The sequence below is a fragment of the Ursus americanus genome, chromosome 6 (assembly GCF_024610735.1).
Source record: "Ursus americanus isolate L20-20 chromosome 6, mUrsAme1.1.p, whole genome shotgun sequence".
Lineage (NCBI taxonomy): Eukaryota > Metazoa > Chordata > Mammalia > Carnivora > Ursidae > Ursus > Ursus americanus.
Genome location: NC_142132.1, coordinates 53,561,568 through 53,585,083, shown reverse-complemented (window position 1 = coordinate 53,585,083; position 23,516 = coordinate 53,561,568). Strand labels below are relative to the sequence as shown.

General features: G+C 50.8%; 1 protein-coding gene across 8 annotated transcripts in view; it reads left to right on the top strand.

Annotated features, from left to right (window-relative positions):
• The first annotated feature begins 6,887 nt into the window (after positions 1-6,887).
• CDH23 (cadherin related 23) overlaps positions 6,888-23,516 on the top strand; it is a 404,613-nt gene continuing 387,984 nt past the window's right edge. For all 8 annotated transcript variants that reach the window (XM_087863049.1, XM_087863048.1, XM_087863050.1 and 5 more), the window contains exon 1: positions 6,888-7,288. The gene's annotated coding sequence lies outside the window, so the exon portion shown is untranslated. The remainder of the gene's footprint in view (positions 7,289-23,516) is intronic.

Below are 23,516 nucleotides of genomic sequence, written 5' to 3'. Positions count from 1 at the left end.
ATGATTATTGTTATTATTATTCATTATTATTTGCTGGGTAGCTGGGTGGAGAGCCTGGCTCTCTCTGGGCCTCAGGTTCACCATCTGAAGGCATCATGCTGTGTAGATTACATGGTCTGGAAAGGTGTCTTCAACTCTGATGTGCTCACGTCAGCGATTAGCTGGTTGGATCTCAGGCCTTTCCCATCACCCCCCCCCCCCCCCCCCCCCCCCGCTCGGAAGCCCAGCCCAGCCCTGCCCTGCCCATTTTGCGCAGGGGCTGCAGTAGGCTGGTGCTTGGAGAACCAGGGATGTGTTTTGTGGGACGAGTCTAGCCTCTGATTGCGGCGTCGATGCCTCACACAGCCAGGACGCTCTGGGCTGTGCAGAGAGAAATTGGGGAGGTGGTGGCTAATAAGTCTCCAGTTGCCCCCAGAGAAAGACAGAGGGCCCAGATGGAGGGTCCCTCAGAGAGGCAGGGTAGGGGGCCCTCTTGAAGCTGGGGGTCCTGTATCCGCTTCCTGCCAGCGCCCAGGGCACTTGGTACCAGTCCTTGCCACCATGCGCCATTCGGCACCAATGCATAATTCATGCCCGTGTGCCAATCCGTGCCAGCTTTAATTAGCTTCTAACTTTTCGTCATTCATTTTGCTATGAACACCTTATAAATAAATGATAGGAGAGGGGAGCAGGGAGCAGGGCAGGAACGTGAGGGAAAGAGCCACACTCTGTAGGCCACGCTGGGGAGGGGTGAGCTTCCAAGGTGGGGCCGGGGGAAGCCGTGCCCTTGGGGGTTTCCTGGGGCCCTCGACTTCGCTGATGGGTGGCCCCAGCCCACCTTGTTCGCCTCCCGGCCTCGTTCTTCCACGAGCTGAGTTGAGCCACCACAGCTGTGCCAGGCTCGGGGGGCCCACAAACCAAACTCAGGAGCACACATGTTTGGTTTATGGTGGCAGGCACTGCCCCCGGGAGAGGGCCAGCAGGCTGGGGACTCAGACAGGAAGCCACAAACAGCTTTTCAGCAGCTCAGGGCTGGGAATAGAAAGGGAGTAGGAGCCGGGGCTTCGTTGGGAGGCGGGAAAGGGAAGCTGTTATGGAGGACACCCAGAGGAGAGGTGTTTATGTGCTTTAAAAATAATAATCGACCCTCATGGGGAGGAGGGACTTGTATGTAAGTGTTGTTTTGTTTTCACACTTTATGAAGCACTCGCATGCCTGTGTTTTCTCCTTCCACCTGAACGGCATCCTGGGGAGGCATTCAGGAAGCCTAGCGGCTATCTTGCCCATGTACAGCCAAGGAAACTGAGGCTCAGACAGGTCGGCTACGACCCAGGTCTGGGAGTCCCGCTTCATCCCACTCAGCCCTACCTCCGTCCCCGGGGAGGAAGCAGGGGCACAAAGCTCCCCAGTGGAGGCAGGGACAGACGCCAACTACAATCCAAGCCAGGTGGCTTAATAGGCTGGACAGGTTTAAAACAGCATGTCTGGATTCCCTCCTCCCTTCCCTCCCTCCTCCCTTCCCTTTCTTGTTCATCCAGAGTGCTCGTGGGCCAGCTGATCATTTGGTGCTTGAGGATGCAGAGACAGCGGAGGCTCACTGCCCCTTCCTCCGAGATGCCAGCCCGGGTCCACCTGGGACAGCACACAGTCTCTGCCTGCCTCTGCTCCTGGGCATCTTCACCCCTCCACCATCAGCATCGCTTGCTGAGTGACCCCAAGGCCCGGCGTGGCAGGCCAGGCCCTTCTCTGACCAGCCCTGGTCCGTCTCCTCTCCTACCCCTGCCCGGTACACCCCAGTCCAGCCCTCCCGCCGTATCTCCTGAAGCCTCTCTGCTGTTTGCGGCCTCTGTGGCTCTGCACACACTCAGTCCTCCCCCTTTGCACACCCCCGAGGCCCTTGTGGCCTTATGCTGCCAGGCACACTCATCTTTCAAGACCCTGCTCAAGGGATCCCCCTGTCCTGTCAGACTGCTCGGTTAGGGGGGACTGCACCCGTCTCGGGGGCCCTCTGTCGCTGTTGAGCCTGGGCCTGATCTCAAGAATGACATTATCTCACGCTTCCTGTTTGTTTCCGTGTCTGTGTCTCCAGCTGGACTGTAGCTTCTCTGAGGACCAGAATGACATCCTCTCATTCTAGGGATGCCTGTTACATGAAAGAACAAAGACACAGTCCCTGCCTTTGAGGATCCTAAAATGCACTGTCTCTGAGCTAAAGATGAACTGGAACCCACTACAGAGAGGTGGTCACTTCTGGAAGGAAACACCTGGACAAAGTGTTCTGATATGGAATGAGCCAGTATGTCATCCATCCTCTCTCCCTCCCTCCCTTCCTTTTTTAAATCTGGAAAACAGGAGGTAGAGGAACTCACCTATGCTGAGCCCGTGTTGCACTGGGATCCCCCACAGTCGCTGGCAGAATCGTCATATGGTCCGTACCGGGCAGGGTTCTCATGGTTGCCCCCCACCCCCCGCAGAAATGAACTCTGGCTAATCGATGCAGAAAATGAATTTCGTGCTTAGATGAGGTGGCGGGGAGGTGGGATTGCACAATCAACCAAAAGACTGGAGGATAGGCCCAGAAAACAGCAACCAAAAGAGACTGATGGCCAAGAACGCAGCTGAGAATGCAGCCCAGGTCAGGCCCCAGGAGCTGTCTCTTTGGGGTTTGGTGCTTTCCATAATGTCTAAACTATTCTAAACTATGTCTAAACTCTGTGACTCTGTCAAGGGCTGAAGTAGAGAGTGGCGCTTCTGATTGGCCAGCCTGGGCCACGTGCTGCACCCAGGAGGCAGGACCTTGGAGAACCTACCCTTTAGCTGTTTGCGGTTAAAGCTGAGTCTGGTCCTTCCCTTACTTCATGGGGGGGGGGGGGGCGCACTCCCAGGCCCCATCCAGTAGGAGAGGGGTTTCCCGATGCTGGGGACTGAGCAGTGAACATCTGTGTCGTTCTTTACTGCTGTCAACCTTTCACACTGGGCCCCTGGAGGAAGGCTGGCCAGGCTCCAGGAACCTGAGCTCAGAGAGGTAAGCGATTAGTCCAAAACCACATAAGATGGCGCGAAGTGTCTCTTAATCACACTCATCCCCCTTTTTCCATGCTGCAGGTGCTTGGGGAGGGGCAGATGTTTTTTGAGGAAAGGGGGGCAGGAAGAACCCCAAGAGCTGTGGGTGGGCAGCCCTGACATGCTTTGAGGGAGGGGCACCCCAGCAAGGGAGAAATGCTAACATTCCGGGCATGGATTCAGCCCAGAATCCAGAGGACGGGGCCGGTGGGTTCTTTCCCCAGCACTGAGTCTCCTGCCAACGCTTCAGCCTGCCTTTGGCTGCTTCTCGTGCAGAACAGCAGGACTGCTCTTTACCTCCAGGATCACCTTTGCTCCTGCTGTTCCCTCCACCTGGAATGCCCTTCCGCGTTTGCTGCCTGAGGAGCTCCTGATCATGGCAGCAAAACCAGCTCTGAGGTGTCCTTGTCCAGGCAGCCTTTCTGGACTCAACTTTCCTGGAAGCCTCTCACGTTGCTCCCCTTTGGGCTACCTCTCTGCTTCGCCACTTGCCTCGCTCAATTATCATTGATTTCTATGTCTGCTTCTCTCTTAGACGGGGAGGGCCTCAAAGACAGGGGCTGGATTTTATTCGCATCTGTGTCCCCAGCGTGCGGTGCTGGCTTGTTCCCCTCGCATCCACGCCCCGCTCTTCTCTGCTACGCTCTGTCACTGCCGGCTGCAGCCCTCAAGCCCCTGGTCTGCTGGCTTCCAGCTGGGGCCTACCACAGGGAAGCCCTAGTGGGAGGCCAGAGGGCTGGAGGAAGGGAGAAGCCGGGGCATCTCTTCTTCACACTGGGCCTTAAGCCGTGTTTGGACAGTAGCAGCATCCTCGGCCCCCACCAGACGTGTCCACCGCCGTTCCATCTTCCACCATGTGACCCTGAGCCTGGTAACACTGCTTCCTCCTCTTGTCCCTCCAGCCCAGAGGTAGTACAGCGACTTCTTGCTGTTGCTGACCTCTGTCTTACCTTGCCATCCCCCTGAATTCTCAGCTCTTTCATCACTATGTGGCCAAATTCGCTTTATGGGCTGGTTGCACCCTGATGGACACCCCATTCCTAGCATAGCGGTCCTATGAAAAGAAGTATGGTGCCCACATCAAAGGAGGTGATGGTCTCTGGGAGCTCAGTGCTGTTTTGGTTCAGTATAAAATGACTGCAGACAGTTGGGGGAGTCAGCTTAAGGCAGATGGTGGCAAACCAGAAAGAAAGACGGTTTTAGGATTGAAGAACCTCTGAAGACCACCTCTTCTAGCCCTTTCATTTTATGAGTAAGGAACGTGATGTGAAGAGGGGTCCAGTGTCCAGCCAGCTAGTGAGCAGGCTCGCATTCGGAACCCAGACCCCCCCCCCCTTTCTGGCTCTATCACCTTGTCTAAAACGTGACACCTGAGACCTACCACAACTCCAGTCCCGCCCTTTCCCCTCAAGCCCCAGGCTCGCGTGTCCAATGGGCTACTCGACATCTGGGCTCCATCATGGCCTAAGCCTCTCGCTCCCCACGCACCCAGCCCCCCGTGGTGGCCTTCCTCCAGCAATCTCCATCTCAGGGAACAGCACTCTGTCTGCCTGCTTCCACAAGCCAGAAACTGGGGTCTCCTTGATACCTCCCTCTATGCCACCCCAGGATGGCTCCCTCTCCCGGGTCTGTGGGGTTCTTTTTTTTACCTCCTGAATACCACTTCTCTCCGCTTCTGTCACTATCACCCCGGTCCCAGCCTCTGTCACCTGGACAGTGCGGTGGGCGACAGAAATGTGAGCTCTGGGAGGGCAGGGATATGTGTGTATGCCCGTGCACGCACGTGTGTGTTTGGTTCACTGACGTATCCTAAGTATCTAGATTCACAAGGGCCAGCCAACCTTTTCCGTAAAGGGCCAAATAGTAAATATTTTAGGTTTTGCATGCTGCACCGTCTCTGTCCAGCCCTTCAACGCTGCAGCTGTGGTGTAAAGGGAGCCGTAATTCGATGGGCATGTTTGTGTTTCACTCAAGCTTTATTTACAAAAAATGGGTAGCCAGATGGATTTGACCTGAAGACTGCAGTTCACTTACCCTGACCTAGAAAAGCTCCTGGCACATAGTAGATGATAAGTAAATATTTTTAATTGGTCTCTTATTCTCTATTGCCTCCCAATTAAGTCCCTGTTTTTCCAAACATAAATCCGATCATGGCACTCCCATCCCTCAACTTCCACTCCAACCACCTGCTTCAAAGCCTCTCCTCTTAGGATAAACATCAAACTCCGATGACAGCCAGCGCGCCCCGAACAGTCTGGCCCCTGCTCCCACTCTGGCTTTATACTCAGCCCTCCTCACGCTCTCAGCACTCCAGCTCTCTGGCCCTCCTCCACTCTCTCACAGAGGCCAGCTCCTTCCCACCACAGGGCCATTGTGCGTGCTGTTTCTCCTGCCTAAGACTTTCTCTCTCCATTGCTCATCCTTCAGATCTTGGCTCAGTGTTACCTCCTCCAAGAAGTCTTCCCTGATCTCCAAGGCCAGGTGCCATTAAAGCACTCATTTTTGGAAGCACTGATGCCGGCTGTGATTTTACTTGTTTCTGGGTTTCATTGACCAATGTCTGTTTCCCCCATTAGAGGAGCTCCCTCACCAGGCACAAGGACCAAGCCTACTTTGTTCCCCATCATTTTCCCAGAACCTATTTCAGTTAGCTAGCAGAGAGTAGCAACTGTGAGTGAATGAGTGAATGGTAAAGATTCTGGGTTCAATGCTTGACTCTACCACACAGGTAAGTCACTCATCTCCCTAAAGCCTGTTTTCTTACTGTAAAACCAGGCTAATGACAGGACCTGCCAGAAAGGCTGTGTTGAGGATAGGAGTTGAGTCTCAGCCCAGAGCCTGACTCCAGGCTGACTGTGATGGTGACAGGTCCAGAAATCGTGTCATATGATAAACAGTTCAAGGAATTCAGAATGTTTAGTCTGGTGAAGTAGAGATCAAGGTCAAGGAATGCCCCTCTTCAGCCACAACTCCTGAATCAAGTAGGACTCTTCCCCAATCCAGGTGTCTGAAAAAGTCATGAAGTCTCCGTCCCTTAGGTGTGCAAAAGGAAGCTGGGAGATCACTACTGCAGAAGGGTGTAGTACACAAGTGAGGGTGTTCAGGTGACCTCAAGGCCCTCTTCCAATATGGGGTCCTCCGTTTGTAAGCGCCTGGGGGCATTCGGAACTTGAACGAGGGAGAGGGCGCAGGTGGGAGTGGTGCCCATACCCCGCGAGTGGTATGGGCAAAGGCAGCGGGTTGAGCCAAGCGTGGCCAAGCAGCCTCAAGGACTTAGAGGGACCGAGCCCCGCTCGGTGCTCCGCGATTCTGGGAGCAGAGAGGGGGCGCTTAAAGCCAACAGATGGCGCAGGCTCACCTAGGCCGTGTGCCGGCTCGCTCGCTCGGGCTTCCAGGAGCCTTTCCCGGTTCGGCCCGAGGCGCGGAGCCGGCAGGAGACCGGCCGGACCCCACCCCTCTGCGTGCTCCTCTCCGGGATGGCGGGCGGCCCTGCGGGCCAAGGCTCCAGCGCGCACCTGGGGCCGCTTCCGCGGGCGTCCTCCCTGCCCCTTGGGGGGATTCGTCGAGTTGCCACAGCAGCCGGTGCCATGACATCGGCAGAGGGCAGCTCCGCCAGCGCTGAAATATTCATGGCCTGAGCGCCCGGCCGGGCTCGGCGCAGCTCCCGGGGGTCGGAGCGTGGCCGGGTCCCGGCCAGCGCGCTCCCCGCGCGCAGCGTGGAGGGGGTGGGCGGCGAGGCGCTGCCGGGCGGGCGGGGGCTGGGGAGGAGAGAGCGCGGAAGGGAGCGTCAGGAGGCGGGGTCTGGGTGGCGGGGGCCGAGTGGGGCGGAGGAAGCGAGGGAAAGTTGATCGCAGACTTGAGCGGCGGCGGCGGCTCGGGAGAGAGGGGCGCGGGCTGTGCTGCGCGATGCCCCGCGAGAAGACGCGTCCGACGGCGGCCGGGCGCTAAGCCGGGCGGGGCGGGGCGGCCCGGCCCCGGGCATGGAGCGCGGGGGTGCAGAGCCTCTGGACGTTTGGGGCGCGCCTCGTCCGAGCCCGCGGCGCGCCTGAAGTTGCAGGCGGCCAGCGGCCAGAGGCGGGCAGCCGGCCCAAGGGGACGCTGGAGCGGCCGGCGTGCCGCGGGTGAGCCTTCGAGCCGGCGGCGAGACGCGGCGGTGGCCAGCAGCTGAGCAGGCGGCCCGTGGGGGCCGACCCGGAGGAGAGCAGAGCCGGAGGCGCGACGCGGCGCTTCTCCGCACACGCACACGGTACCGAGAGCCGCGCACCGCCCCTTCCCTCCCCGCTTCCCTCGCCTTCTCCGCACCGTTTGCCCGCCACGCGCTGGGAAAGTTGGAGCCGTGGGGTCGCGACCGCAGCCGCCGAACCACTTGTTCCCGGCACGGCCATCGCCCGCGGCGAGCGCCCGGGGCCTCCTTCCATCCCCGGCCGCTGGCCCGGGTCAGGCGCCCCGCTCGCAGCCAGCGGCCGGACGCGCGGCAACTTTGATTCCCGGGAACTCGAATTCCCGCCGGGTTGGCCTTGGGAGGACAGGCACTGCACTCCCGGCCCCGTTCCTGGACATTCGGTCGCTTTGCTCTCCGCGCCTTAGAGAGGGCCTGGTCGGGTCTGGGGTGGGGAGAATTTCGGCGGTAAAGAGGGCGTTGGGGTCCCAATCCTGTCCCCTTCTGCGCTCTGGGTCCCATTTGGGCAGTGGAATGGGGTGGGGCGCACCGCCACCGCGGGATGGGCATTGGCGCTGGAGGAACCTACAGTCACGTAGCTTTCCCCTACCGTCATCATCTCTCGGTGCCCGCGAGAGACCCCAGAGGACTCCCGCAACCTCCCCAAACCGATCCTGCTTTGGGAAAACGCACCCCTCGCGGAGCAGGGAGCCTTGTGCGACTTGCACTTCGCTTCCCCAGTCGGTCCCCTGGCAGGCCCACCACCGACGGTGCTGGCTGGCCCTGGAGGCCTGCGCTCGGGATTGCTGCCCCCCATCTCCCCTACAGGTCAGCCCGGGGCGCGTGCCAAGCCCGCGTGTTCCAAGGTGGTGGCGGCATCAGCCGGCGAGCTCTTGGTACCTTGCCTTCCCTAAGCGAGCACCTAGAGTCGCTAGTCGCTGCCTCTGTGCTCGGAGCGGAGATTCGGTGCCATCGCCGCTGGCCACCGCCCCACTGCGACCCCAACCCCCAGCCCTGGTGCTGTCAGTGGCCTACTGGGCGGGGGGGGGGGGGATTAGCCTTTTCTGAGTAGTAACACGCCCCTACCCTCCCTAGTAATTCAGAAAGCAGCTCCCGCCTCTTCTAAGTACTTTGCCCTCTTGGACCGGAGCAGGCATTGACCCTTGCCGTTCAGGAGATTAGCAAGAGCCCCCACCCCAACGTGTATTTTGAAATAAGCTGGAGAGGCACATGAGGATTGTGTGTGTGTCCCCGCGGGCATATTGGGTGGAGTCAGACCCTTCCCTGGGCTGGGGTGGGCTTGAAGAGCCGTGTTTGGAGCCAGATGCGAGGTGCTGATGAGTCAGCCCACGGTGGGGAGAGCTGGCTTGGAGTTAATGTTCGGGTCATGGTGCCCGGGGAAGGCGCACTGCGGGCAGCACCCGTGGGGGTGGGGGACTAGAGGTCATTCTGCCCCTGGAGGGGCCAGGAGGAGGGCCCTCCGCTGAGAATAGGAATGCTTGCCGCTTGTTCCCTGGGGCTGGGGAGGTGGGAAAGCACAGGGCCTGCACGGCACAGAGCGTGAGTACCCCTTGGGCTGGAAAGGTAGCCCTACAGAAGTGACTGGTGTGAACCAGGTGGTGGAGGATGGTGAGGGAGTGGGAGGCCCGGAGCTGGCAGCCTGGCCTGGTCTGGGTTGGGCCCCGGACACACGTCTGCCTTGGCCTTCCTGAGCCTCAAACAGCTGGGCTCCTCACATCTGCCTACTAAAGAGCTTGGTTAGAGGGTTATATTGGCAGATGGTCCTGTTTGCCTCCCAAATAGCTCCCTCACCCAACAAGCTACCTTACCTGCAGTTTCACCATTTGACATTCATTTCTTTGAGCTTAATATTTTAAAGGGCATCTTGCTGAAGTCCTTACTGTACTTGCACGCACTTCTGGGAGGTGAGGGCCTGGTGGAGCCTCGCTGCTCCAGCTGTGGCCTGTGGACCCAGCATCCGCATCACCTGGGGGCTTGTTAGAAAGAAAGAAAGGCTTTTGGCCCATCCCAGAACTCCTGAATCAGGATGTGTGTTTGCCAAGATCCTTGAGTGATTTGGGTGCTCAGTAAAGTTTGTGAAGCCCTGGTCCACAGTACCTTCTAGGGAATGAGTGTTTCACAACCTCTCGGAGCCAAAGGAGTATCACCTAGGGCAGTGGGTAAGAATGTGGGTTTGAGAACGCACTGGAACTTCTTTTCCTGGACAGTCACGGTAGGGTTGGGTGAGAGTTCACGGAAGCTGGCCCCTCGGGGCCATCCCCTGCTAGTGTCTGTGTTTGGGGGACCTTTAAACAGATTCAAGTAGCAGCTCAGCCTTCTGTGCGGTTAAAATGTTGCTGTGTGTGCTGCATATGGGCTGGTAGAAAGTGGGCACAGGGCAGCGGTTCTGGAAGCCGGATTTGGTGCTCTGCCTCTAGGTGGCCTGGGGCTGCGGAGGTGTTGTCCCTCAAAGGGAAGGAATTGAGTAGCTGTCCTCTGCTTCATCTGTCCCTCCCAGATGGTGGAGTGCCCCCTTGAGCACACCCGTGGGGTTCTGACCCCTCATCTGGGCAGTGAGCTCCCACAGCATGGGCTGTCTCTTACTCCTTGAATCCTCAGGACCCCCCACCCTGGTAGACTCGGGGCTCATTGGCCGAATGCGCAATTGCCAGGTGATTGTTCCACTGCCTTCTCTAGCCCCATTGTTAACTGATCATTAACAGACTGGGCATTTGGTGCGCTCATAACCAGTCGTCACTCTTCCTGTTGATCACTTTCAAGACTGGGCGGCTTTGCCAGTCTTGCTGTGTTTGGGGCTCCAGGCATATGCCCTTGGAGTGGAGGTCTCAAAATCACGTGCCTGCGGGGGCTAGGAGGCAGACAAAGAGAACCACAGCGCCAAATGTGGGATGACAGGGAGTTGTGGGCACCATAAGAACAGAAGAGCCCAGGCACCGTAGGAAAGGGGCCACTGTGGGCAGAACCCATCTCTGCCACAGAAGTCAGGATCGTGGTTGCCCTGGGGTGTCATGACTAAGACTCAAGGTGTGCTTCCGGAATGCTGGAAATTTCCATATCTTGAGCTGAATATCTGCAACAGTGGTGACTGTTTTTGTGCAGAAGAGTCAATTCAGAAAAATTGGAGCATTTATGGGCCAGATTTATTTTGGTTCAATATGGAAATAGCTTTATTGAATCCCATAGGGCAGAGAATGCATATTGTTACCAACTTTATTGACCAGAAGGGTGTCTGTGGGAAACTTGGCGTATTTAAGAAGTAGCCACATGGAGACAGTGTTCTAGTCTTTCACTGTGAAATTTAATCCGGACCTGTCACGGGGAATGGGGCCGGCCACTGCTCCTCCTTGCTGGTCTGTATATTTGGGTCTCGGCTTTGGTGTTCGTGAGCGACAGTCTCGCACCAGCAGTGAATGTCCGTGTGGCTCAGTGTTTTGACAAGGGGAGTGGGAATAGCAGACACTGTCCTCGGCCTCAGGGACCTCAAGCTGTGTCACTAAGGGGAACATGGCAGGCTTACGTTCCGCATTCGTATTTTGTACATTTCCTTTGTGTAGTCTAAAACCCATGCAAGTGTTGGTTATTATTATGACTGTAAAGCTGTTCCCTTCCTAATTTTTGTAAGGCAGCTCGGAGGCAGACAGAGCTGGGATTATACACCAGTGTGTCCGCTCTTGAGCTCTGAAGCCTTGGTCTGCCATGTAGCCTTGCCCGGGCCTTAGTTTTCCCATCTGGTAAATGGGAATAATTTTCAGTTACCTTGTAGGCTTGTTCTCAACGTGAATAAGAAGAAAATTATGTAGAAAGCCTTTTGTGCAATGCCTGGCACAGAGCACACATGCAAAATGTAGTAGCTTTTATTATCCCTGTTGATTTAGTCATGTGTTAGGCACTCTGTATTCTAGCCAAGAGGTGAAACCTCCCCTTATTTTGAGAGCTTGACAATCTGTAAGTTCATAAATTGAATTCTGCCTGAAGGGGTGTGTGTGCGCGTGTGGTCGTGATTTTTAATTTTGAATTAGTTACTAACAACATTAAAACAACAGCATTTTTGCATAAAAACCTAGATTTCTGGCATCTCTGACGGGAGCTGGCAACGGTGGGTCCGTGTTCCCGACTGGCAGTTGCTGGTTGGTGCCGACGTACGGCCGCCCCTTTTGTTTACTTACGTTTTTATTTTAAAAATTCTTTGACGGAGGATTACATGCCTCCGACAAGATAAGCAGATCTTAAGTAGAAGTGGCAGACTTTCGCAGATGCGTACCCCACGTGGACGAGGTGCATTCCCGGGGCCTTGGCAGGCTCCCGCACGCCCCCTCCCAGGCAGGGTCATCCCGCTCTGGAAGCGACCACCGTCCCCACTTCACTCAGACTTTGGTCACACATCTGAGTTTTGTCTGAGGGCCTCCTCCTTGTAGATTTAGGCGAGCTTACGGCTTTCGGTTCTCCACAGGCCCCACTACTCCCTATTATCTCACATTTGACCCCCCTACTCATTTGCCCTCCATCCTGGCCCCTTTAGCCATTTGAGTGTGGGACCTCCATTCCAAAGACTGGCAGCATTCTTAGAAACTAACTGAGGTTCAGAGTCGGGGAATGGGCTTATTGTAGGCCCTCTCCCTTGGTGACGGAGATCTGGGTGGTGGTCAGTCGGGCCAAGCCTTGCTTCTCCTGCCCCAGCATGAGGTGTGGGAGAGGCCAGGCTGGCTGTCATCCCTTGGGACCCTAGCAGCCCCGCACTGGGCTCTGCAATCACAGTCACCCAGAGCCTCCCTAGGCCTGATCGGCCTACGAGGGAGGGAGCCTTTTCTGGCCCATGCCTTCCTGGAAATACATCTTCCCCCAGGCAGGCAGATAGTGGCGCTGCTTTTGTCTTTAAAGGCCGTGCTCCATTTGGAGAGGACCTGAGATGCCATTTGTGACAAGGGCCCTGAGTACCACCTTGATTGTCTCTGTTTCTGAAAGAAGGCTGTAATTTGGAAGCCAGTGAAAGCGAGGGAGGGAGGGAAGTAGAGGAGACAGCGAGAGAGGGGGAGGAAAGAGAGAGAGAAAAACCCCCAGGGTGGCTGGGACCATGTCTGGGTATCCATTTGTGTCACTGGTCCTGTCTGCAGGGGATGCTGGCTTTTCCTGGCTTCTAATTAGGCAAGCTGTGGTGACAGAACTCTGCGCCAGACCTCTCTGCCCGTTGTACGGAGGCCTGTGGCTTCGTATTAGAAGGGGATCTATGGATGGAAGGCCACCAGGAAACCAGCCTATACTGGGCAGTGGTGTGGAAGGTCCTTGTGGCCCCATCCTCCTTTGTGTTTTAGGGTCTTGCGTGCACTGTGCGGGAGGCCCTTCATTCAGCCATTCAGTTGGCCAGTGTTGAGCATCGCCAGTGTACCAGGCTCTACCTAGTTGCTGGGGATTCATGCCGAGAATACACAGCGGGGCTGGTCACTAGAAATATAATGCGAGCCACAAAGGCAAACCGCAGGTGTGGCTTGGAATTTTCTAGTAGCCACTTTAAAAAGTTACAAGAAATAGGTGACATTATTTTTTTTTAAGATTATTTATTTATTTATTTGACAGAGAGAGAGACAGCCAGTGAGAGAGGGAACACAAGCAGGGGGAGTGGGAGAGGGAGAAGCAGGCTCCTAGCAGAGGAGCCTGATGTGGGGCTCGATCCCAGAACGCCGGGATCACGCCCTGAGCCGAAGGCAGACGCTTAACCGCTGTGCCACCCAGGCGCCCCAGGTGACATTATTTTTGATAATCTATTTTATTTAACCCAGTTCATCTAAAATACTATCATTTCAACATATCAGTATAACAGATTATTATTTGTTGTATATCTCACATTAATTTTTTGTACAAGTCTTTGGAATCTGGTGTGTACTTTGCATTTAGAGCCCATCTCAATTTGAACTGGGTACATTCCAAGTGTTCAGAGGCCACTTGTGTCTGGTGGCTACTGCACTGAACTGGGGGAGAAAGTCGAATAATAAAGACACACCCAAGGCATTGACAGATAGTCCTGGGCGCTGCAGAGAAGACAGAAGGGGCAATTGACGTGCTAAAGGCAGAAAATAGAGTGATTGGGGGAAGCCTCTCAGAGGATGGGAAGATGTGGTCCATCCCCACGGACCTGAGCCCTGGCAGGCTGGGGGGGAGGAGTGGAAAGGGGGGGGATCCATGTGTCCACTGGCAGCCTCCCCCATCCCCCACAGCACGCCAAACCCCATACTTACTGAGCATGGGACACTATGTCCCCTCTCCATAGAAGACCCGAGTGGAGTGGGCCTGGATGGTTACTAATATTTTAGAAAAGCACTTTATCTCTGGGGTGTGTATGTGTTTGTCCCCCCCCCCCACACACACACATCTTCTCTGCATGCTTTCCATGAGAAAGATAAGGAGTAAATTCATTGCTGCCCATTGCTTTTTATGATGGAGAGTTTTCAACACAAGGAGGGTGTCAGCCTGGAAAGCTGCTGCCCTGTGGAGCATTAGGGATTGTGTCCTCTGCGGGGGAGGAGAAGGGCTGGCCTATCCAAAGTAGGGGGGCTCGGATGCTGTGGGGTCGGGGTGCTCTGCAGACCTGGAGGCTTGTCTCCTCTCCTGGACTTGGGGTGGGAGGAGGGCTGGGGGGTGGATCCTGGGGCTTGCTGTCTGGATTTCAGCTGTGATTGACCTGGGCCAGGGTGAACGGTCAGGTGCCTACAGCATCTAGACAGCTGATGTTACGAGACAGACTGGCTGGGCAGGTGCTGGGGCAAAGTGCCCATGCTCCCCCTGTCTGAAGGGGGTGCCACCGCTTCCATTCTCACCAGAGCTTGTCAAGCAGGAGGACAGGACAGGTATGGCCACAACTGACTTCCAAAAATTATCTAGAAGTGCAGATTTTTAAAAATGCAAAATTTTGTTATTTTAAATGTTAGCAACTAATTCAACATTTAAAGATACCACGAGGCCATTCATTTATCAAATATTTATGGAGTCTTTACTGGGTGCTAGGATCTGTTCTAGGCCCCTGGGGCCCAGGAGTGGCTCCTGCCTTTGTGGACTGCATATTGTAGGGAGGACCCTTCAGCAAGCTGCCTGTGGCCTATGCACGAACAGTTTATGTGTGACCTCTGTCATAGACTTAGGGTGTCAGGACTGAGAGTAATAACTAGAAACACTTACTAAGCGTTTACCATGTGCCAGGCCCTGGTCTGAGTGCTTCACATAAAGGGCCTCCCTTGCTCCTGATAACGGCCTGTGAGATAAGCACTGCCGTTACTCCAACTTTACAGATGAGACACCGGAAGCACAGAGAGGTCAAGCACTTCACCCAAAGTCACACAGCAGGCAGGTGGTGGGGTAGAATTTGCACAAGGCAGTCTGACTCCTTCAGCTTCGGCCTGTTCTGGGCCCCACACTGCACTTAGAGAAGCCCAGAGCCAAATCCCCGACGATCTAGATGGACACCAAGCTCAGAAAGGACACGTGACCCACCTCGGGTCTGCACAGAGGCGGTGACGGGGCTGCGCTCTCAGTCCAGCCTATGTGTGGGTTCAGTACTGTCTGGGCTTCACCTATGAGTGCCCGCGCTTTGGGGCAGGACACTCAGGTGTCTACAGGCTTATAAGAGAGTGAGGCCGGGCAGGGATTTAAGCATCCGTGGGCATGACCCACAGAGCCTCTCACAGCTCAGGTCATCTGGCCCGACCAGGTTGCCCCCATCGGGGAGGGCCATGACTTCAGTGGTCTCTGCACTTGCCTGGACCTGGCCACCCCAGTCGGACCCCCAGCTCTCCCTGCCCGTAAAGCCAGGGGTCAAATGCAGTAAGTCTGGTGATTGAATCCCCGCCCACATTTTCCCTCTGCTGTTGGCCGGGCTGGCCCACGAGCTGCCCTCAGTGTTTCTGGCCGAGGGTTAGTCCTAGAATGATCTCGGCTTAGACGCTGCTCTCAGCCTGCGTAGCCTCACTGGGGGACCATGGGGGGACCTTGCAGCTCTCCTATATTGGTGTGTGCCCGGGAACCGTGAGGCAGAGTTGTGAAGCAAGACACCCCCAGTGAGTGTGTGAAGACTTCCGTCATGGTCCTTGTGCGGATTCAAGGGCTCTAATTCTCTGAGTGACAGTTTACTCATCTGTGAAGTAGGGGGAAAATCCTTTAGGCCAGTCCACTGCACTCAGGAGGTAGGGGACTCTCGAGAGATGCGTGAAAATGCTTGGCGGAATGTATTGTGATACCTAGAAACTGCAATCAATCAATCAATCAATATTTATTTATTATCACTAGGAATGAATGACTTAAACTATGTGGGATTTATAAGACCTGCGCGGATAGCTATTGAAATAACACGAAAATCTCTAAACCCAACAGCAGTATCTTCAAATAGTTGACTGACTTATGCCCACCTTATCAATTTGATACCCATCTTTTGGGGAGAGTGTACAAGTCAGCAAGTATTGATTAAGCACCTACTGTTTGCAGGACGCACTGCAAGGCTCACTCAAGTACAGACGTGGAGAAGGCATGGGCCCTTTCCTCCCATGGGCTCTCACCCTTGTTGGGAGTACCATATCTGGGACAGCCGATTCTGGGTGTGTGGGTGGGAGGGGTGGAAGGGGGGGGCCTGCAGTGCCCTTTGGAAATTTTAGCATCTCATGCCTGACTCAGCCAAAGTGCTCCTTCTGTGCTCTTGCTCACTGACCCCAAAACACTCCCCTTCGCCTGAAGTACGGTATGACACCCGGGGGCTGAGTTCGCACGGGGAAAGCTGCACCCTAACGGGGGGACGGGAAGGGCATGGGGTGTAAACAGTGGGGATTGCCGCAGGCTAGACTTGCCAGGTGGCTTGACCTGCCAAGCCGAGCCCGAAGGCTGTTGGAAATTGGAGCTCAGGCCGGAAGAAGGGAGCCCATGAATAATACAGCGGGAGGGAGGCTGTTAACTAGGTGACCTGCTTGCACCGGTGTGTTTCACAGCTTCCCCCGGGGTGAGGCGTGGAGGGCCTGGGTGTCAGGGAGGGCAGAGGGAAATGGGAAGGGCCAGCTGCAGACCCAGCGTTTCTGTTTCCCTTTCATCTGTCCGGCTCAGAAGTATTTTTTACTGACAGCGCCCTCTTGTCCTGACTTGGGCCCAGATGGCCCGGGCTGTGCGTGTGCGCGCGTCCTCACACACAGGTGTGCTGATGCTCTGCACCTGGACAGCCCGCAGCAGTGGCCGCACGTGGGGGTGGGCCGTGTCCTATGCCCTGTCCCCAGGCCTGGTCTCCAGCGCTGTTTGCTGCACCGGGCGTCAGGCCTGGCCCCGTCTCTGGCACGGATGTGCTGTGTCACCTTTGCTAGGGTGGCCCCCTCTCTGGGCTCCTTCTGGTTGCCGTGGACACGCGATGGTTTTGTCTCCCCGGGCTTTGGCCTCCAACAAGGGAAGCGCTGTTCCATGTAAGTTGGGGGGCGGGTAACTCGGACTTTATCTTCGAGTGCTGTGGGGCCTGTCATTTTAAGTGTTCACCACTGGACCCGGCTACAGCCACCCAGACCTGGCACAGAGGAGCCTCTGGACCCCCATACCTCCTAGGAAAACAAAGAACGTCTCTGGCAGGAGGAGGGCCTCTTCGAGACAGAGCAAAGGGCCCGTGCTTAAACTGCAGCAGGAGAGCTCAAAGGCTGATTCAAGAGGAAACTGGTTATACGATGTGTCAGGCGAGGGGCGGAGCGTCTGAGACGGTACAATTCCTTCCCAGAGGAGGCTGGCTTTGCCTCCAGATGAACCATCCTTTCCAGAGCCCTGGAAGCAGAGGACCCTTGGCCAGTGCCTGGGAGGGGAATAGGGGCCCTCATCCTGTACCTTCTGTTTGTCCTGAGTGTGGTCAGCAGGGGTCCGATCTCTGAGGAGGGCCCAGGCCCTCCTCCACAGGATAGGGACGGAACTTGCCCCCAAAGCCACGCTTCGGCCCCAGCCGGCCTCCCCAGGCTCAGGAGCCCAGGCCCAGAGGCCGGGCCTGCCTGCTGTTCTTTAGTTGTAGAACTGGGCCTTCAAGACGTTACACACCTCATCCCTGTCCACACACACGTAGACGCATTTGCCAGCCTGGAAGAGCTGGGGAGCCTGTCTTCATTTGGGCTGCATCTTTGTGGTGGAACCGGGGCTCCGGGCACCAGCCTCATAGGTGGACCTATTGCTGAAACAAGGGGAATGTTTCTGAGTCAAACTACCCAGGGTCGAGCACTTGCTCTTCCAGTTCTTAGCTCTGTGGCCTTGGGCAACTTAATCAATCATTTTTTCTTTGTTTTTTTCATCCAGAAAATCAGGATAACAGCAGTATCTACTTCACAGGGTTACTGGAAGGAGTGAGATACTGCAGGGAAATCCTTAGAAAAAGTGCCGGCCGCATAGTAAAGGCTCAACAGATGCTGCAGTTAGGTGTCATGATGCCGCTGTTATTCTCAGCTCCTACATTCTGGAGGCTCACAGTCTTTCAGGCCACCTGGGGGTGCCAGGAGTAACTCTCATACTTATGAGGAAGGCTCTGTAGGTTCAAAGGAGATGGGGGAAGTGGGCAGTCTTGGAAGGCTTCATGGAGGAGGAGGCCCCCTTGCCCAGAGCCTGTGGCTTCTCTCTGTGCCCACCGGCATGGTGCTCCCATGATAGGAAGAGAGGCAGGGCAGCGTGGTGGTGAGTAGCCCTGACGGTGCCAAACCAACTGGGACTTTTTTAGTCAACTTTTTAATTGAAGTATTACACATACAGAAAAGTGTGCAAATCGTACAGCTTCAATTATTACAAAGTGACCACTCCCATGTAACTGCTACCCAAACCAAAAAAAAAAAAAAAATCTATCTATCTATCTACATATCTCAGAAGCCATCTCCCTGTCATTAGTCCCCAAATGCAACTCTTACCCTGACTTCTAATACCATACATTCATTTTGTCTGTTTCGTCCGTGTAGTATGCAGGTAATCATGCAGTCTATTCTCTTTGTGGTGTTTTCTCTTATTCAGCTTATTGGTGAGATTCATCCTGTTGTGTATACTTACACTCATTCATTCTCATTTCTCTGTAGTATTCCATTGTATGACTGTCCCACAGTTTACCCATTCCGCTGTTAATGGACAATTGGGTTGCCTCCAATTTTTGGCTATTATAGGAAAGGCTGTTATGATTGTTGGTTATGTGTCTTTTGACGTACATATGTGTGTATGCAGTTTTGTTGGGCATCTTTGTCCTTGTACCAACGCAAACTTTACGGTGTAATTCCTATAGCTTTATACATGTAGTCTTGATAAGCTGGTGGTGTAAATCCTCCAGCTTTGTTCCTCTTTAACATTTTTGTTTCGGTTCTTTGCATTTCTATATACATTTTAGAATTGGCTTTCAAAATTCCACAGAATCCCTGCTGAGATATGATTGAGATGCATCAAAAATATGTAGGCCGATTTGAGGAAAATTGACATTTTTACAATATTGAGTTTTCTGATCCACAGACAAGATAAGCTGATCCATTTACCTGGGTCCTAATAAATTTCTTTTAAGAAGGCTTTTTAGTTGTCTGTGTAGAGGCTTTACACTTCTTTTACTAGAATGATTTCTATGTGTTTTACGTTTTTTAATCCCATAACAAATGATATTTAAAGATTTTTTCATTTCTAGTTATTTATTTCTAGCATGTAGACATACAATTGATTTTTACAGTATTGCCCTGAATCCAACAATCTTTGCTGAATTTACCTATTAGTTCTAATTGTTTATAGCATTTTTTATTTTTTAACATATACAATCATATTTTCCAGAAATAACCATGTTTTATCTTCCTTTTCAATACTTTTTTTTTCTTGTCTTATTGCAATGGCTAGGACTTTCAGCACAATATTGAATAGAAGTGGTGATAGTGGGCATGTTTATTTTGATTGCTGCATTGAGGAGAAAGTTTTCAATATTTCACCATTAAGTGTGATGTTTGCTGTAGGTTTTTTGTAGATGTCATTTATCAAGTTAGGGAAATTTCCTTCTATTCTTTTTTCCCCAAAATTGTGGTAAAATATTGACACAAGCTTTACCATTTTAATTATTTTTAAGTGTACAATTCACTGGTATTAAGTATGTTCATCATGTTTACAACCATCATCACCATTTTCAAACTTTTTATCATCCCAAACAGTAACTCTGTAAACTCTGTGCCTTTTAAATAATAACTCTCCATTCCCTCCCAGTCCCAGCCCTGGTAGCTTCTATTTTATTTTCCGTCTCTATGAATTTGCCTATTCTAGGTATCTCATATGTGTAGAATCATACAATATTTATCTTTTTGTGTCTGGCTTATTTCACTTAACATAATATTTCCAGAGTTCATCCATGTGGTAGCATACGTCAGAGTTTCATTTCTTTTTAAGGCTGAATATTGTCCAGTTATATGTATATGTACACCATGCTTCGTTTATCCACTCATCTGTTGACAGGCATTTGGAATGTTCCCACTCTGGTTACTGTGTATAATGTTGCTATCAACATTGGTGTACAAGTATCTGTTTGAGTCTCTGCCATCAATTCTTTTGAGTATATCAAAGAGTAGAATTCCTGGATTATATGGTAATTCTGCATTTGAATTTTTTGAGGAACTGACATACTCTTTTCTATAGCAGCTGCCCGATTATATATTCCCACCAGCACTGCACAAGAGTTAAAATTTCTCTGCATCTTTACCAACACTTGTGGTTTTTTAAAGATTTTATTTATTTATTTGAGAGAGAGAGAGTGCACAAGCAAGGGGGAGCAGCAGGCAGAGGGAGAAGCAGGCTCCACGTTGAGCAAGAAGCTCGATGCAGGACTTGATCCCAGAACCCTGGGATCATGACCTGAGCAGAAGGCCGACACTTAACCGACTGAGCCCCCCAGGTGCCCCTTGCTTTTTGATAATAGCTACCCCGATGAGTTTTAAGTGGTATCTGATCATGGTTTTGATTTGCATTTCCCCAATGGCTAGCGATGTAAGTATCTTTTCACGTGCTTATTGCACATTTGTATATCCTCTATGGAGAAATATAAGTCCTTTGCTTATTTTTAAATTGGGTTGTTTGTGATGTGGTGGTTATTGAGTTGTAGGAGGTTTTTATGTGTTCTCAATCCATTGGCAGGTATATGATTTACAAATATTTTCTCCCAATTCCATAGGTTGCCCTTTTCACTCTGTTTTTAGATACACAAAAGTTTCTCAATTTTGATGAGGTCTGATTTATCTTTTTTGTTGTTGCCCCCGCTTTCAGTGTCACAGCCAAGAAATCATCACCAAATCCAATGTCATGAAGATTTTCCCCTAAGAAGTTTATAGTTTTAGTTCTTAATTTAGGTCTTTGTGGTTTTTAGTTAATTTGTAAATATGGTGTAAGGTAAGAGTCCACCTTGATTCTTTTGCATGTGAATATCCAGTTTTTCCTACACCATTTGTTGAAAAGACTGTTCTTTCCCCAGTGAAGTGTCCTGACACCCCTGTCAAAAATATATTAGCCATGTGCAGTGGCTGATTGCTAGGCTCTCAATTCTGTTCCATTGGTCTATATTCCTGTCCTTACAGCACCAGTACCACACTGTTTTGATTACCGTAGCTTCATAGCAAGTTTTGAAATCAGGAAGTCTAAGTACTCCACTTTTGTTCTGCTTTTGCTTGCTTTCCTTTTCTTTCTTTCTTTCTTTCTTTCTTTCTTTCTTTCTTTCTTTCTTTCTTTCTTTCTTTCTCTCTCTCTCTCTCTCTCTCTCTCTCTCTCTCTCTTTCTTTCTTTCTTTCTTTCTTTCTCTTTCTTTTTTAATGCTTTGAGACTTTATTGAACTGCTACAGTACATCCTTAGTTTTTGATGTAGTGTTCCATGATTCACTGTTGGCACCTAACACCCAGTGCTCCATGCAATACGTGCCCTCCTTAATACTCTTCACCAGGCCAGCCCATCCCCCCACCCCCCTCCCCTCTGAAACCCTAAGTTTGTTTCCCAGAGTCCATAGTCTCTCATGGTTCATTTCCCCTTCTGTTTACCCCCCCCTTCATTCTTCCCTTCCTTCTCCTACCAATCTCCCTGCTCTTTCCTATGTTCCACAAATGAGTGAAACCATTATGACAACTGTCTTTCTCTGCTTGACTTATTTCACTTAGCATAATCTCCTCCAGTCCCATCCATGTTGATGCAAATATTGGGTAATCATTCTTTCTAATGGCTGTGTTCTTCTTTTTCAAGATTGTTTTAGTTATTCAGGGACCTTTTGAGATTCCATATAAATCTCAGGATGGGTTTTTCTACTTCTGCAAAAAATCGCCATTGGGATTTTTTGATAGGGATCACATTAAATGTATAGAATGCTTTGGGTGGTATCATATCTTAACAATATTAAGTCTTACAGTTCATGAACATGTAATGTCTTCCGCCTATTTATGTCTTCTTTAACTTCTTCCAGCAATGTTTTGTAGTTTTCAGCATACAAGTCATTTGTCTCCTTGGTTAAATTTATTCCTCTTTTGTTCTTTTTGATGCTATTGTTAATGCAATTGTTTTCTTAAATTTCTCTTCAGATTACTTACTGCTAGTGTATAGAAATGCAACTCATTTTTGCATGTTTATTTTGTATCTTGCAACTTTGCTGAATTTATTCATTACCTCTAACAGCATTTTAATGACATCTTTGGAGTTCTCTACATAAAGATCTCGTCATCTGTGAATGGAGATTACTCTTTCCTATCCAATTTGGAGTTGGAAATTTCTTGCCTAATCACTCTGACTAGAACTTTCAATACTATGTTGAATGGAAGTGGTAATAGCAGGCATCTTTGTTTTGTTCCTGATCATAAGTTAAGTCTTCAGCCATTTAGTGTGATGTTAGCTGTGCGTTTTCCACAGACGGCCTCTTCCGTTCCTTTTTGCTCAGCATTTTGTCATAAATGTGCATGGCATTTTATCAAATGCATTTTTGCATCTATTGCGACGATCATACAAGTTTTTACCTTTCTTCTTTGTGGCGAATTACATGGATTGACTTTCAAAAGTTAACCAACCTTGCATTCCTGAAATAAATCCAACTTTGTCGTGTTGTATTATTCTTTTCATAATCCTTTAGCTGCTAATAGAAAAGCTACAACAGCATGTTATTTTGACTATCTTTTGCATGGTATGTGTGAACTATTACTATTCTGCTTAAGATTTTTTTTTAATCTCTGTTCATGAAAGAGATCAATCTGTGATCTTCCTTTCTTATGATATCCTTGTCAGATGATGTCATGAAGTTATACTGGGCTCATGATACAAATTGGAAACTGTTACTTCTTTTTTTGTTTTTCTGCAGGAGTCTGGATAAGATTTGTGTAGGTTTTTATTTTTTTTTAACTTAAATGTTTTAGAAAAATTCAATAGAGAAGCCATGTGAACTTAGATTTTTTAGTGGGAAGGTTTTTGATTACAACTTCAGTTTGGAAATAGGATTATTTATATTTCTATGTTTTTGTGTGTCAGTTTTGATAAATTATATTTTTGAGAATGTTATCCATTTTATATAAATGTTTGAATGAATTGATATAAAGATATTCATAGTATCTCTTTAATTGTCCTCTTATTTTGTACTCTCTGTGCAATCTATAGTGATACTTTCTTTTTCATTCATGATATTGGAAATATATGTCTTCTCTCTTATATTCTTTGATATCTTGCTGGTCACTAGATTCATCAATTTTGTTAGTCTTTTCAAAGAATTGCTTTTAGTTTTACTGATTTTTGTCTATTTAATTTTGTTTTTATTTCATCAATTTCTATTCATCTCCTCAGGAGATGAAAAAAATTCCACTCTCTTTGAGTTTAATTTATTTCTTAAAATTTTTATGTAATTAGATACATAGATGATTGTTTTTAAGATTTTCTTCTTTTCTAAAATCTGAATTTAAGGGTACACATTTTCCTCTATGCACAAAATTTATATGTCCCATGTTCATTATTGTATGGTTCGAAACATTTTCTAATTTCTGTTGTAGTTTCTTCGTTGATTAATGGGTTTTGATCTGTTTTGTTTAGAAGTGCATTGCTTCATTTCCAAACATTTGGGGATTTCCTCTTTTTTTTTTTTTCATGGTTGTTTTTGAACCTAATCTGTTATGACCAGATAACATACTTTGAATTATTTCATTTCTTTGAAACATATTAAAAGTTACTTTATGGCCCAGCATGGTGGATTTTGGTAAGTTTTCCATCGCCTCACAAGAAGAGCATTTATTCTGTTACTGTGTGCATTGTTTAATTTTGTCAATGAGGTCAGGTATGTAAATCATGTTGTTTAGATGTTGGTATCCT